Here is a 6,000-nt window from a genome sequence, read left to right on the forward strand (position 1 = left end):
AATAAGTAGGGGCATTGCCATCAGATCGAGGGATGTGATCGTTCCCCCCTATTCGACATGAGGCCTCATCTGGAGTACTGTGTCCAGATTTGGGCCCCACACTACAAGAAGGATGTGGAAAAATTGGAGAGAGTCCAGCGAAGGGCAACAAAAATGATTAGGGGTCTGGAACACATGACTTATGAGGAGAGGATGAGGGAACTGGGCTTGTTTAGTCTACGGAAGAGAAGAATGAGGGGGGATTTGATAGCTGCTTTTAACTACCTGAAAGGTGGATCCAAAGAGGATGGATCTAGACTATTCTCAGTGATAGCAGATGACAGGACAAGGAGTAATGGTCTCAAGTTGCAGTGGGGGAGGTTTAGGTTGGATATTAGGAAAAACTTTTTCACTAGGAGGGTGGTGAAACACTGGAATGCGTTACCTAGGGAGGTGGTGGAATCCCCTTCCTTAGAAGTTTTTAAGGTCAGGCTTGACAAAGCCCTGGCTGGGATGATTTAGTTGGGATTGGTCCTGCTCTGGGCAGGGGGTTGGACTAGATGGCCTCCAGAGATCCCTTCCAACTCTGTTATTCTATGATTCTATGAAACCTGCTACCCATTAATTTCATTTGGTGGCCCCTAGTTCTTATATTATGGGAACAAGTAAATAACTTTTCCTTATTCACTTTCTCCACACCACTGATGATTTTACAGACCTCTATCATCCCCCCTTAGTCTCCTCTTTTCCAAGCTGAAAACGTCTTTAATCTCTCCTCATATGGGACCTGTTCCAAACCCCTAATCATTTTAGTTGCCCTTTTCTGAACCTTTTCTAATGCCAGTATATCTTTTTTGAGTTGAGGGGACCACATCTGTACGCAGTATTCAAGATGTGGGCGTACCCTGGATTTATATAAGGGCAATAAGATATTCTCCATCTTATTCTCTATCCCTTTTTTAATGATTCCTAACATCCTGTTTGCTTTTTTGACTAGCGCTGCACACTGCGTGGACGTCTTCAGAGAACTAGCCACGATGACTCCAAGCTCTTTCTCCTGATTAGTTGTAGCTAAATTAGTCCCCATCATATTGTATGTATAGTTGGGGTTATTTTTTCCAATGTGCATTACTTTGCATTTATCCACATGAAATTTCATTTGCCGTTTTGTTGCCCAATCACTTAGTTTTGTGAGACCTTTTTGAAGTTCTTCACAGTCTGCTTTGGTCTTGACTATCTTGAGCAGTTTAGTATCATCTGCAAACTTTGCCACCTCGCTGTTTACCCCTTTCTCCAGATCATTTATGAATAAGTTGAATAGGATTGGTCCTAGGACTGACCCTTACACCACTAGTTACCCCTCTCCATGAAATGGACTGAAATGAAGCTGGAGAAAGATTTCGCCCAGCCATGCATTACAGGGGCCATTCCTGAAATGCAGCCCCTCCCAACCCCCCGGAGTAGGACACACCACCTAGTCACCATACAGAAACACCTATTCATACAGCAAAACCACACAAGGTTTGCCCACCCAGCACTGACATGCAGCCACCTCTGGGATGGGACCCAGCAGCTGTGCAGCAGCATGTATGGAATTGCCAGGGTAACTGTAGGTAGTGGAAGCAGAATATTACTATTGTGCTGGGATGCAGGCAGAACACCAGGGTTAACTGTCTCTTGAGGGAAAAAATGACATGGGACTTTTATAACAATCACACCCTAAATTGTAGAGCATCACATCTACAGCAGCACAGCACCCCCTAGTGCCAAGGGACAATATTGGCTCATTGACAGCATCACCAACACTACCTCCCCAGCTCCTATGGCCTCCAGTGTTAGGCGCCTATGTCTGTGTTAGGCCTGATTTCCGGAAGGGCTGAGAGCCCAGTGGCTCCCAGTGATTTTACGGCATCGTGAGCACAGTTCTATGGACAGAAAGACACCCTGTGCTACTATGGGGAGAAAACCTGGATTTGTGCTGGAAATGGCCCACCTTGATTATCATACACATTGTAAGTATCATACACATCCGATGAAGTGAGCTGTAGCTCACGAAAGCTCATGCTCAAATAAATTGGTTAGTCTCTAAGGTGCCACAAGTACTCCTTTTCTTTTTGCGAATACAGACTGTATTCTGTAATACGGCTGTTACTCTGAAAATTGTAAGGAGAGTGATCACTTTACATAAGCTATTACCAGCAGGAGAGTGGGGAGAGGGGAGAGAAAACCTTTTGTAGTGATAAACACCCATTTTTTCATGGTTTGTGTGTATAAAAACATCTTCTGTATTTTCCACAGTATGCATCCGATGAAGGGAGCTGTAGCTCACGAAAGCTTATGCTCAAATAAATTGGTTAGTCTCTAAGGTGCCACAAATCCTCCTTTTCTTATATCTGAGAAACAGTTCCTATGTCATCCCAGAGCAGAAAAAGCGCCATCTAGGGGTTAAAGCAAATTACTGGGAGTGAGGACACCTGGGTTCTATTCCCAGTTCTGCAACTGACTTGTTGCATGGCCATGAGCAAAAGACACACTCTGCCTCACTTCCCCTGCTGCCTGACTTCCCCCACTGTACAGTACCTGGCTGGTGTAACCCGTGCTGCAGAGCGGGGGGATCTGTCCCCTCTTGTGGCTCACCAGCATTGAGAGGTTTATCCATCTGGTACTGACTGGTACAGACCTGCAGCCTGGCTACAGCTGGCTTGGATCAGCCAACTCGGGCTTACGGTGCTTGGGCTGCGGGTCTAAAAATTGTGATGTAGACGTTTGGGCTTGGGTTGGAGCCTAGGCTCTGAGACCCCAGGAGCAGGGAGGGTCCCAGAGTCTGGGCTGCAGCCCCAGGCCAAACGCCGACGTTGCTATTTTTAGTCCCACAGTCCAAGCACCGTGAGACAAGTCAGCTGACTCAGGCTCTGAGACTCAATGCCATCGGGGTTTTATCCCAGTCTGGTCGTAGTCTTAGAGCCAGAGGGGCTGGGTTCGATCCCCAGGTGTAATGGATGCTAAACTGTATTGGACAGTTCAGCTGTGAGGTGGCAGTGTTTGTACAATAACTTATTCACATGGACCTCAGCCAGACCTGGGAACGAAAGGATCTTACGATGAACACAACTGGGGTGGATAAGCGATCTCTGTAGCCAGGCCAGATCTGGTACAGAAGGCCATGACATGGTGTCAGGAGTAAACTAAGAACAGAAACAGAAGGAAAACAGCAACAAAGGTTGCCGGATCTCATCAACATGCCGCTCTTCAATGCCCCAGAGAACTTCAGCTTTGACAAACCTTCACAATGGACACAGTATTTTGCAAGATTTTGCATTGCTACCAAGCTGCATAAGAAACTGGAGCTATACACATATCTTCTTTAATTTGTGCTATGGGGAAGCAGGCAGAGCATGTTTTAAAATCCTTTGACTTTGCTGCAGTCACAAAAATGACCATGAAATGGTTCTGGCTATTTTTGATGCTTGCTCAGAGAAGTGTGGTTTACAAAAGAGCAGGTTTTCACCAGAGAATTCAAGGACCAGGGAAAATGTTCAATGTTTTATAAGAGCTCTGCAGACATTGGCTGTCATTTTGGGAATGCAAAACATGAAAATATCAGAGACAGGCGGGTTATTGGGTTAACAGATACAAACCTTCCACAACAGCTACCAGTGAAGAGAGATTTAACCTTACCCACAGCTATTCAAATAACAAAGCAGTCTGAGCTGGTGACACAGCAAACCAAGAGCAATTCGCCAAACTTGAAAAACAAGAAACTAGCTTAGAAGCTGTTAACAGATGCAGCCTGAGTGCACAGTCATTCCTATAAAACCCCTGAGGCCAGGAGAGAGAACTCCCAGGCTAAGAGGGGCAAATTCCAGCCTATAGGTACAAGGTGAGGAAAAAGTTATATCCCAAGAGATGATGCATGTCCAGCCAGCCAAAGGTGCATGGTGTAATACAGGCATGAAATATGGACATTTTACAGCTGTTTGCCTCACCAAAGCAGTCAGGGAGTCAACTCATATTACAGATCATCAAGAGCCATTGTTTCTGGGATCTATCACTTATGATAACACAGAGCCTGCCTGGAGAGTGAAATTGAATATTCCTGGCAATACTATTGACTTTGAAATTGACTCAAGAACTGACCTCACAGTCACCTAGGAATGGCTTATAATCACCTTCAACCCCTCCCCAAAGCTGAAGCCACCTAACAAAGCTCTGAGTAGCCCTGGAGGGATTCTGAACTGCAGGGGCCAGTTCACTACCTACAAAGACAAAAGCTTTGCATTCAGAGTGCATGTGATTGAAGAATCAAAGACCAACAACCTTCTCAGCTGCAGTGTGGCAGCCATGATGGGCCTAGTGAGAAAGGTGGAAGAACTTGATGGAGGATTTGATGATATTGGACTTCTGAAAGGAGATCCAGTACAAACCAACTTGAGACAATGCTGAGACATACCGTATACAAACACCCCTACCAGAGAGACCTTGGAAGCCACTAGCTGCAGACATATGGAAATTCAGAGGACATCATTACCTGGTCACCGTGGATTATTTTTCCAGGTATATAAAAATAATGTACTCAGCAGACATAACATGTCAGTGTTACTGAGAAACTGAAGTGCACTTTTGCTCACTTTGGTATTCCAGACAGTGATAGACAGCTGACTACAATTCACTGCAGCAGAATTTAGGTCTTTCCGAACGAAATATGATTTTGATCATATTACTAGCAGCCCACATTACCCACAAACGAATGGAGAGGCTGATAGAACTGTACAGACAGCCAAGAAAATCCTACAGCAAGAAGATCCATTCCTTACCCTTCTGAGTATAGCGGCTATTGGTTATAGTCCAGCACAACTCCTGATGGGAAGACACCTCAGAACTACTGCTCCAACCTTTGAAAAGAATCTGTCTCCAAAGTGGCAAGACATGAAGAGAGTAGCCAAATTGGATAAAAAGGCTAAAAGAGCTTATACAACAGACGTCACTCAGTTAGAGAACTGCTGGGTCTAGAACCTGGTGAACATGTTCATGTCGAATTGTTTGGAGAACGCCAGCTGTCATAAAGAAAAAAAATCAGTGCCCAGATCTTATGTGATCAAGACTGACAGTGGAGAGTTCAGCAAAAACCATCAACACCACACTTTGTTCCTCAGCAGGAACAATCAACAGAGTAAACTCTACAGGTGGCAGATGCAGAACACGAAGAAGACTCAAGGATTCCAAACCAAGCCAGTCATAACTAACGGACAGCCAGATGACCAAGTTGTTGTGTGTTCGGGTCATGTAATTAAGAAACTAGCACAATTCAGAGACACTCAATAGACTGATTCATATTGAATTTCAAAGACAGCATGACAATGTAAATACTGTAAATGGTGGGAATGTAGAACTTAAAGGGGGAGACGTAATGGAATGTTAAACTGTATTAAATTCGTCAGCCACTAGGTAGCGCTATGTGCACATTACCATATTTAAACTAGCCTCAGCCATTGTGGGCAGAGCATTAAAGGACCTGACACTGAGCACAACTGGGGAGGTTTCAGCGTAGCAGCCGTGTTAGTCTGTATTCGCAAAAAGAAAAGGAGTACTTGTGACACCTTAGAGACTAACCAATTTATTTGAGCATGAGCTTTCGTGAGCTACAGCTCACTTCATCGGATGCATACCGTGGAAACTGCAGCAGACATTATATACACACAGAGACCATGAAACAATACCTCCTCCCGCCCCACTGTCCTGCTGGTAATAGCTTATCTAAAGTGATCATCAAGTTGGGCCATTTCCAGCACAAATCCAGGTTTTCTCACCTTCCACCCCCCACACACAAACTCACTTTCCTGCTGGTTTCAGAGTAACAGCCGTGTTAGTCTGTATTCCCAAAAAGAAAAGGAGTAGGGAGAGTGGTCACTTTGGATGAGCTATTACCAGCAGGATAGTGAGTTTGTGTGTGTGGTTTTTGGAGGGGGGTGAAGGGGTGAGAGAACCTGGATTTGTGCAGGAAATGGCCCACCTTGATTATCA

This window comes from Lepidochelys olivacea (assembly GCF_965140295.1).
Source record: "Lepidochelys olivacea isolate rLepOli2 genome assembly, chromosome: 24".
Lineage (NCBI taxonomy): Eukaryota > Metazoa > Chordata > Testudines > Cheloniidae > Lepidochelys > Lepidochelys olivacea.